We start from the raw sequence: 10,782 nt of genomic DNA on the forward strand, positions 1-10,782 counted from the left end.
AGCCCGTGTCCATTCATGTGAGCCCCAGAGCAGCAAGCCCAGGAGGAACGCGAACAACAAGCAAGAAATAAACCATCATTCTTCTGTGCCTCTTGAGATTGGGGATTGTACTGCAGCATAACCCCGCCTATGCTGACTGAACTGCATGCCCGTGTGTGCCCACCGTGTTCCCTTGCTTGCAAGGCTCCTGCTGAGCTCACCCAGAGGCAGGTTAGGGGTAGGGAGAAGCCAGACTGTCTTGGCCCCTTCGCGACTTGGGCTTTTCTCAGGCACTCCTTGCCAGGAGGCACAGCCCCTCGGCTCTGGATGGTCCTCCCGGAAGCGCACGGTATCCTCCTGTGCGCACAGCTTCTGGATGCTGCACTTGGGCTTCCCTGCTCCACCCGGCGTGGGTGCCCATCTCCCTCAGGAGCCCCGACTGTGGGGCATCACGTGCAGCTGGGTTTCCACAGGGCGCACATTTATTTATTGATAATAGCCTACTGGACATACATCCTTTAACATAAGCAAACCCAACAGATATTGAAAATAAAGTCAAAGAAATCATTACCTACTCCCTGCTAGGGCTTGTTCCTTAGCCTGTTTCCTTAATGTGTTAAGTGAGGATGGTATCACTTTGCTCCACCTACCTCAGTCTGTAGAGATGATTAAATTAAAATATGTCTAAATTTTGCTTTGAAACTTGCTAACAGTTGCTGTGAAGATATTGTAGATTCAGCATAATTCTTTGCACTTCACAGTAGCTATACTAAGCAATCTGGCTGGGTTTACCTGGTCGTTGATGTTTTCCTCACGGTTTGTTCTGAAGTGCCGGATCATTATGGAAGTACAGTCGGGGTGGTGCCTCAGCCAGCACCCCTCACAGTGGCTATGCTCGTCCACGTGGTCCCTGCCCACACGCCTTCCCCATCAGAGCACCACCTCTTTCACACACATCTCCCCTGGTCCTCCCAAGGTCTCCCTGCGCCCCACCAAAGAATCCCCATCTTTGGGCTTGGCCTCTCTTTCTAGCTACATCTTGTACCATCCTCAGTTTTTCTTAATTCCTCAAACAAGCCACATCCCTCCATCCTCTTGGAACAGCCACACAGGCATGTGACAGACAGTCCCACTCAGGCAGTTCCTAACCCCTCCATCTGGGGTCAGAGGTGAGGTGAGGGACTAGGGTGGGAGTTAGCCAGACTACAGTTTAGGATTATAGCTCAGGAAAGAACAGCAACTTTTTTTTCTTTTTTTTTCATGGGTAGGCACTGGGAATTGAACCCAGGTCTCTGACACAGAAGGTTAGAATTCTGCCACTGAGCCACCATTGCCCACTGTTCTAGTTTGCTGGCTGCTGGAATGCAGCACACCAGACGGATTGGCTTTTAATAAAAGGGGATTTATTTCGTTAGTTCTTCAGAGGAAAGGCAGCTTTCAACTAAGGTTCTTTCTTATGTGGGAAGGCACAGGGTGATCTCTGCTGGCCTTCTCTCCAGGCCTCTGGGTTCCAACAGCTTTCCCCAGGGTGATTCCTTTCTGCATCTCCAAAGGCCTGGGCTGAGCTGTGAGTGCCGAGATGAGGTATGCTGAGCTGCTTGGGCTGTGCTACGTTGCGCTTTCTCATTTAAGCACCACCCAGTTAAATCAAACATCATTCATTACAGCAGGCACGCCTCCTTGCCAACTGCAGATGTAATCAGTGACAGATGAGGTTCACACGCCATTGGCTCATGTCCACAGCAATAGATCTAGGCACCTTCACCTGGCCAAGTTGACAACTGAATCTACCACACCTGCCCAACTCTCTTTTTTTTAAGCCATTATCTTGTGTACAATTTAATAATATTAATTACATTCACCGTATCATGCTCCCATCACTTCCATCCATGCCGAACCTTTTTCATCACCCCAAACAGCAACTTGGTGCCCATTAAGCAATAACCCCAGTTCCTGTCTACTGCAGCCCTAGTAACCTGTAACCACTCAGCACTCTTTAACTTCTCATTCATTGGCTATTCATTTCTACTTGCAGTAGTTTGTCCCTCAAATTCTCTATCTCCAACTAGAATAGTGGTCACTAATGGGGTTGGTTTCTTAGCAATGGGATATGGTTTTTCATTTGGAAAACTAGGTATAGGACACCCACTGTTCTTCTTTTCCTCAATTGTTCTAGTCTGATTTCACTGCATGAGATGGGGATGAAAATACGACCTTAACAGGATCCCTTTTTGTTAGCTGGATTCCACAGAACACCCTGGTCCTAAAATACCTGTTAGCTGGCTTTAAAAGAGAGCCCCAAATTCAGTGGCGAACATCAGAGAAAGTTTATTTCACGTAATAGCACAGGACTGCAAAGGGTATTTTTATGGTTCTGGATAAAAGGGTCTCTGTTGCTTGGTCCATAGCATCTCTCTGGCCTAGGCACCCCCTTCACCTCTCAGTTTCCAAAGAGCAGAGGGGAGAGAGGAAGCAAAGGCCCGAGTTCCCTGGCTAAGGGTCAGTGCGACAGCTCAGTGCTGTCCAGTCCTGATGCCTCAGCCCCCTCACAGGACCCCAGGGCTGGGGGGGGGGGGGGGGGACTGGCCGCAGGGTGTCCACACCTGAAACAGGGACGGATGTTGGGTGGTAACTGTCTCTACCACAATTCACAATTTAAAAAAATCAGTTCTCTTATGACTACTTGGATTTATGATCGATAAAAAAGCCTCTAAGAGGCTTATTCAGTGTTAATACACTTCACATATAATAACGTAGGTATATTAATGACAAAATTAGTAAATAGCTAATGCTTGTGAAGCTTACTGCATGGGGCTCTGTAGGAAGGGCCTGGCAGGTATTTTCTCATTTAATCACCTGTGAGACAGGTGCTGCTGTTCTCCACACTTAACAGCTGAGAAAGCAGAAGTGGAGAAATTAAGTAACTCAGCCAAAGCCATGCAGCAGGGGCAGCTAAGCCAGGTCTGAATCACCTACGATGATACATGCTCATGAAAGGGCCACATTTTGGGTGAGCTAGGGGCAGACATCTGTTTTCACGGTACTTAACAATTACAACAAACTTAAGATTTCATTCCAACAAGGCATTCTATTGCTCTTCGGACGGAAACAATTTATACATACAGCACAGAACTTTGGCGAACCGGGTGATGAGTTTTGACAAATGCGTGTCACCCCCATGTCACTACCTACCCAAGGGGCGCAGACATTCCCTCCATACCAGAGGCGCCCGACGCCCGTCCCCGTGCCTGCTGCCCGCCCGCAGGACCTCCACCTGCCCTTCGACGCGCTCGGAGAGCGGCAGCTGGGCGCCGACGCCTGGGCCGCGACTGCGGCTGTCACTATGGCCACTCTGGTCCGGGGACGCTCTTCACCCCTGGGGGTATGGGCCGCTGCTTCGCCGGGCCCGAGGCGTGAAACCCGGCTACAAGCCGCCGCTCTCGGCCCGTGCGGCTCCCTTCAGCGAAAGCATTTGTTTCTTTACCAAAAACATTCATTACTTCCTCTTTTTTCCCCCTTTTAAAAGTTACAGACGTCACTGATAAGCAAATACAGTCGCGTAAGCGCCACAACCAGCTCCAAACCGCCTGGCTCCAGCCCGCGCCCCCGACGCAGCCGGGCCCCCCGGGCGGCCGGGTCCGCGCGCCCCACACCGCACCCGCACCCGCACCCCACCCCGCGCCCGCGACCCTCGTGAGTCCTGGGTCCGCGCGCCCCCCCACGTGCCCGGCGTCCGCGACCCCCTTGAGTCCTGGACCCGCGCCCCCCACGTGCCCGGCGCCCGCGACCTCCGTGAGTCCTGAACCCGCGCGCCCCCCACCACACCCGCGACCCCGGTGAGTCGCCCCCCCACGTGCCCGGCGCCCGCGACCTCCGTGAGTCCTGGACCCGCGCTCCCCCCACCACACCCGCGACCCCGGTGAGTCGCCCCCCCACGTGCCCGGCGCCCGCGACCCCCGTGAGTCCTGGACCCGCGCGCCTCCCACGCGCCCCGCGCCCACGACCCCCGTCAATCCCGGGCCCGCGCGCCCCCCACATGCCGCGCGCCCGCCCCCGCGTCCTCTCGCTGCCGCCCGCCCGCGGGTCCTTAGCCCCGCGGGCCCCGGCTATCCTCGGCACCCGCCCGCCGCCCTCGCCCGCCCGACGCCGCGGGGCCCAGGGCTGAGGTAGCACCCGCCCCCCAGGCCGGGCCACCGGACGCAACGGCGGGCGCCCCGCCCCTTACCGCGGCCCCAGCTCCGCTCCCGCCGCCCCGAGACGCGCTGCCGTCAGGCGGAGCCGCGGGCAGCCCCAGGCCCAGGGGCGGGGCGAGCGACGAGGACCCCGCGGCCTCCTCGGCGGCGGCGGCGGACGCGGGCGGCGGCAATGCTGTGGCCGCGGTTGGCGGCGGCCGAGTGGGCGGCGCTGGCCTGGGAGCTGCTGGGCGCCTCGGTGCTGCTCATCGCCGTGCGCTGGCTGGTGCGGCGGCTGGAGAAGCGGCCTCGGGCCCTGAGCCGCGGCGGGGCCCCCGACCTGCCGCCCCGCGCGGCCGCGGCCCCGGCCCCGGCCCCTCACCCAGGTAAGGCCCATCGGCCCTTCGCGATCCCGCGTCTCTCGCGCGGCCCCGTCCGGCGCCCCCCGGCCTCCCTTCGCGGCTGCAGCCGGGCCCCGGCACCCCTCGGCCCTGCCCAGCTCCCCCGGCCCCAGCCCGGCGCCCCCGCCCTGCCCAGCTCCCCAGGCCTCTCGGGGCGGCTGTGGAGGCGACCCGCCTTCCGGAGCCGACGATCCGAGGAGGCGGCGTTAGGCGGAAATCAAACCCGGTGGGTGGTGGTTCTGAGACCCGAGTCTCCCGGCTGCCCTTCCAGTTCTCTTCACCCGTCCTGAAGTTAACTTTAAAGGTTGGACAGATTCTACCTGGCGGACACAATTTCGGTTTTGTTTTCTTCCAAAAGCAGCTTTTGTTTTTTTGTCCCTAAATCTGCTTTACTCTGTCTTGCCAGAATATTCTTTCCATCTCCTTTGATTTTCGAAGTTGCCTCCAGTTCCTTGAAAACACATGACTTTGTCTGTGCGTTCAGCAGACGTTTTTAGCGCCGCTGCGGTGCTGGAGGAAAATGCCCGCACAGAGCCTAGGTCTGGTGGCGGGGATGGACAGATGCGCCCCAGAGGGTGTTGAGAGATACGCCACCAGGGAGGAGAACGTGGCCAGTGAGGGGAGGTGCGGTGCCCGGTGGTGGGGAGAAGGGGACGTGGCTGCCCGGTTTTACTAGGTGGCCTGGGAGGCCTTCCCGAGACTGGGGAGGGCTGGAGGAGTGAGCCGTGTCGGAGCAGCCTCCCGGGGCGCGGGCCTTAGGGCAGAGTCCTTGAGAACAGCCTAGGGACGCGGCGGTGGACCAGCGTCAGACCCGGCTGTCACTGTGGCCCACAAGCCGGGGGGAAGGCTGAGGTCAGTGTGTCGGCAGCAAGCCGTTGCTGGATTCTGGGTGTGTTTGAATATGAAGCTAAATGAAGTTACTGATAATTGATACACAGTGAGAGAAAGACATCAGGAGGACACCCAGATTTGGGGCCAGAGCAAATGGAAGCATGGGGGGTGCCATTTATCAATTTGGGCTGGACGGAAAGGAAGCGCAGGAGTGGGGTTTTCAAAATGTTAAATTTGAGTTGGCTGTGAGGCACCGAAAGACAGTGTTGTGTGATCGAGAATGAGGATTCTAGAGTCCAACTGTCTGGCTTCACATGTGTTAGTTGTGGGACTTCAAGTCAGTCACTTAATCTCTGTTCTTAGTTTAGAAAACGGGCATGATCACAGCACCTACTTCACGGGACTTTTGTGAGAATTCACCCAGCACAGTGCTTGGCACTTGTGAAACCCTGCTGTCATCATCCTTGTCACAGGCGTTGAGATGTTGGGGCAGTGTGTGCCTGCGTCTCACCTTGTGGGGACAGGATCTGGGCTGGAGAAGCTGTGTGAGGCCGTGAGGCCTGATGGTCAGCTGTCATGTTCTGTGGGCAGCTTTCTTTGAACCCCAAACCTGTCTGAGAGGCCTGTCTGCGGTGCCCTGGGTGCTCGTGCTCCCCCTTGCACAGCGTCACCTTGGGCCGCACTCTTGGCTTACAAGGCAGTAAAAGTGGCACTCTTGCCCTTTTTTTTTTTTTTTACATTTTTTATCGTGAAATATGCAGAAAATCAATGAATTTCAAAGTATAGTGTACCAAGTAGTTAGAGCAAATGTCAGAGTATGGTATGGGTTACAGTTCCATAATTTCAAGAATTTACTTCTAGCTGTTCTAGTACCCTAGAGTTAATAACTATCAACATACGATTCTGTAGTCACACTCATTTGTTAAAGCCTATCTTCTCTGTTAAATCTCCTCTCTCTCATTTGATACTTTTCCCAATCTTCAGGGGTATTGGCCATAACTTATGTTGAAAAGAGGTGTTGACATTATGGGGAAGGGGGATGCAGCTAGTTGATGTTCTTGGAGAGACTGATAGCTCTGGGTTTCAGGGCTTCCTAAATCATCCGGAGGTTTTAGGTTTCTAAAAAGTAAATTCAGTAAGTAAAACTTTTATAGAACCTCAGATAGAACCTTGGGTTTTCTTAGGGTTTTCAGGAAGGCTGTTGATTGGGGCGTGGCATACTGTGGCAATTGGCGTAAGAGTAGGCACCAGAGTAGCCTCTTGACTCTCAGCAGCTGATACCTTATTTCTTTTCCTCCTTTTGGTCAGGTAGGCATGGTCCATCCCATGGTCCCAGGGCCAGGCTCAGCCCTGGGAGTCAGGTCCCGTTTTGCCAGGAAGACTTTCACCCCTGGAAGTCATGTCCCACATAGTGGGGGAGGGTAATGAGTGTACTTACAGAGTTATACTTAACTCTGGGCTTTTTTTGGCGAGAAATGAAAACTTAGCTTTACCCAGAAATCTACAAACAACTGTTTGTAGCAACTTTGTGATTGCTAAAAACTGGAAACAACCCAGATGTCCCTCGAAGGGTGAGTGGTTTAAGCAAATTCTGGTTGTATTATTCATTTTTAATACCATTAAGTGTATTTGTTTGTTTGTATTCCATTTGGGCCCATTCTCTCATCTCTGCTGATTTTGTTACTTTTTTGAGTGTGGTTCATAAACATGGTTCTAAAAGTCAAAACCATAAAAAGATGTTACACTCAGAAGTATCACTCTTCCATCCAGTCTTTTCTCTCTACTTCATGTTCTTTCATTGTCTCTACTTCATATTCTTTCATTCTTTCTGTCTGGTTCCTACCCACCCTCTGTAATAGCCAATCTCATTAGTTTCTGCTTTATCCTTTATTTTTGCACAAGTAAGCAGATACCTGTATTTACCCTTGTCTTCTTGAAAGTTGTGTACTCTTTTGTGCTTTTTTTTTCACTAGATTGCATTTATATTATTAACACTTGGTCTGAGTAATAAACCTTAAATATTTTTTAATACATATGTTAGTAACAGAGTATACATTTTCTTATTCAGCATGTTGCTGACTTTATGACATAGTGTATATTTATTCTGAAAGGGATTAATAAGCCTGTATTTTTTGATGTTATAATAGCTGTAGCAGACATTTATTGAAATTTTTCAGTGTCAGATGCATGGTCCAGACTTTATATGCATAGTTTATCTAATTCTCATTACATCCCTAAGAGGTAGAGGTATTAATATGTTCCTTTATAGATAAGGAAACTAAGGTTTAGAGTTTAAATAACTTGCCCAAAGTCTCACAGTTAGTCATCTGATTGTAATGTAACATAATTCTATGTAGGGCTTTCTTAGTTGCAGGGAAAAACGTGGCTTTAGAATAAGAATGCAGAGATTTTATGAAAATGAAATATTGTCTAGGACTGGTACAGCCCCTCTCTGTTGTTTCTTAGTGTCTGCTTGAGTCACTACTGCCTCTCACTTTTGGCCCAGCCCCTGGCTTTGACTATTCTGAAATAGACTCATTAGAACCATTTTTATCAGTTTCGACTACCACACCGTTTCTGTCATTCTTGTGTCAGGTTATTCGGGGCAGAATTCCATGGTCAATATATCCCCCTGCCCTCATCACATTCTTTGGAGCTTCAGAGGGGTTGTGCAATACATCCATTGTTTAAAAGATCATTATCCCCTTTGCCAATCATAGTAGCCATTATAAGTGTCTCAGGGCTGTGTGCGTGAATGGGCGACAGGGAGAGGGCACGGTGACCCTGAGTGCCCTCCGCTGGGCCTGACATTGGTGAGGTGCTGTGGAGGCTGGCAGCTGGCAGCTTCATATATACATTATATATATATGTTACACTGAGAGGGTTTTGAAGTGAGATGTAGATTTAAAAGAATATCATGAAAAAGATAGTGTTCCTATATACTCCCTATTGTTGAGTCTGCATTCGTTTATTTTTTTACAGGTGGTAAAAACATTAAAATACTACTATTAACTATAGTCGATAATTTACATTAGGTGTATTTTTCCCATTATACCACCCTGTTATCAATACCTTGTATTAGAGTTGTCGTTTGTAATTCATGAAAGACCATTCTTATACTTGTACTGTTAACCCCAGTCCTTCATACACAGCAGGGTTCACTGTGTTATTTAGTCCATGTTCTGACCACTAGATTTCATTCTAGTAACATACACAATCCAAAATTTCTCCTTTCAAGTACATTTGCACTTATAATTCAGTTCTGTTAATTATATTCACAATAAAGTGGTGCCATCATCACCATCCATTTTCAAAGCATTACAATCAACCTAAATAAAAACTTATACAAATTAAGCATCAGTTCACCATTCTCTACCCCCAATCTATCCCATTAACCTATATTCTGGATTCTAACTCTGTGGGTTTGCTTATTATAATTAGTTTGTATCAGTGCCATCATACCATATTTGTCCTTTTTGTGTCTGCCTTTTTTCACTCAACACAGTGTCCTCAAGACCTATTCATGCTGTCACATGCATCAGGATTTCATTCCTTTTTACAGCTGAATGATATTCCATTGGCTGGATAAACCACAGTTTTTTTTCTTTATATACTGTATGGTGGGGGCCCCATTTCATTCCTTTTCCATGTGAGTATCCCCTTATTGCAGCACCATTTGTTGAATTTTTGTTTGGTTTGGCTTTTCATTTGTTTGTTTGCTTGTTTGTTTGTTTGGGAAGTGTATGGACCAGGAATCAAACCCAGGTCTCCCGCATGGTATATGAGAATTCCACCACTGAATTACCCTCGCACCCCTATAAACCACGTTTTCTCTATCCCTTCATCCGTTGTTGGGCACTGGGTTGCTGCCATGTGTTGGCAGTTGTGAGTAATGCTGCTATGAACATCTCTGCAAATGCTGTTCAAATTCCTGCTTTCCATTCCTCTAGCTATGTACCTTGTAGCAGGGCTGTCAGGTCCTGTGGTATAGTTAGCTTCCTGAGGAACGACCAGTGTCTCTCAAATCGCCGGCATCATTTTTTTTCATTCCCACCAGCAAAGAATCATTTCTATTTCTCACATCCTCTCCAGCACTTACAGTTTTGTGTTCTTTTAACAGTAGCTATTCTAGTAAGTATGACATGATATTCATTGTGGTTTGATTCACATTGACTTAATAGCTAGTGATGTTGAGCATCTTTATGGATACTTCACCCCCACTTCTATATCCACTTTGGAGAAGTATCTGTTCAAGACTTTTACCAACTTTTGAGTTGTTTATCTTTTTATTGTTGAATTTTGGGATTTCTTTATATATGCTGTCTATAAAGCCCATATCAGACATTTGGTTTCCAAATATTTTCTCCCATTAATTAGGTTGTCTTTTCATTTTTGTTACAAAATCTTTTGATGCATGGAAGTTTTTAATTTTGAGGAGATTCTATTTATCTATTTTTTTTCTTTTGTTGCTTTCGCTTTTGGTTTAAAGTCTAAGAAACCATTGCCTAACATAAGATCCGGAAGATGCTTCTATACCTTTTCTTCTAGGAGTTTGAAGTCTTGGCTTTTACATTTAGGTCTTTCATCCACTTTGAGTTAATATTTGTATACGATGTGAGATAGGGGTACTCTTATGTTCTTTGCACATGGCTATCCAGTTCTCCCAGCAGCATTTGTTGAAGAGACTATTCTTTCCAGATTGAGTAGACTTGGAAGGCCTTGTCAAAAATCAGGTGACTGTAGTTAACAGGAATATCCAACAGCGCCACCACACCACCACAAGGGGGAGAGACAAATGACAAGGGCAGCCCTGACCTGATCTCTGGTGAGGCCCCCCCAGTTCTCCATCTCCGTGGACCAGTGAAAATTGTCCAAAACTGAGAGTCCTGCCAACCAGGTGAGGACCCTGGGGGGACATGGCCCATTCACTTCAGACACCATCCATCATGACGCCCAGCAGATGGAGGGAGCCCAAGGGCACAACAGCGGAGATGCAGTTTGGCAAACAACAACACACATATGTGATGGAATATGGTGCAGCCATAGAAAGGAAGGATGCTGAGAGGCATGCAATGAACTGAACAAACCACGAGGACAACATGCCACACCAAACAAGCCGGAAACAAAACAAACATGCCAATGTCTCCCCCAGAAAACACCCACAAGAAAATTGGAGCCTAGATTGCAAGCCACTGTAGCAACCACACCCAGTCCGAAGCTGTAAGTGTACCTCTAGACTCTGAGACACTAAGCCGTACGTGCGTCACTTGGTACCTCCCCGGAACTCCGAGCAACTCCATGGCACCAAAGACGAGAAATGGAGTGCCACAGCCCTGTAAGTTAGCCATAGCTATATACAATAGGCGACTTCACTTTGAAGCTATGGGTAGTGTTCTAGT

Source organism: Tamandua tetradactyla, chromosome 5, assembly GCF_023851605.1.
Source record: "Tamandua tetradactyla isolate mTamTet1 chromosome 5, mTamTet1.pri, whole genome shotgun sequence".
NCBI lineage: Eukaryota > Metazoa > Chordata > Mammalia > Pilosa > Myrmecophagidae > Tamandua > Tamandua tetradactyla.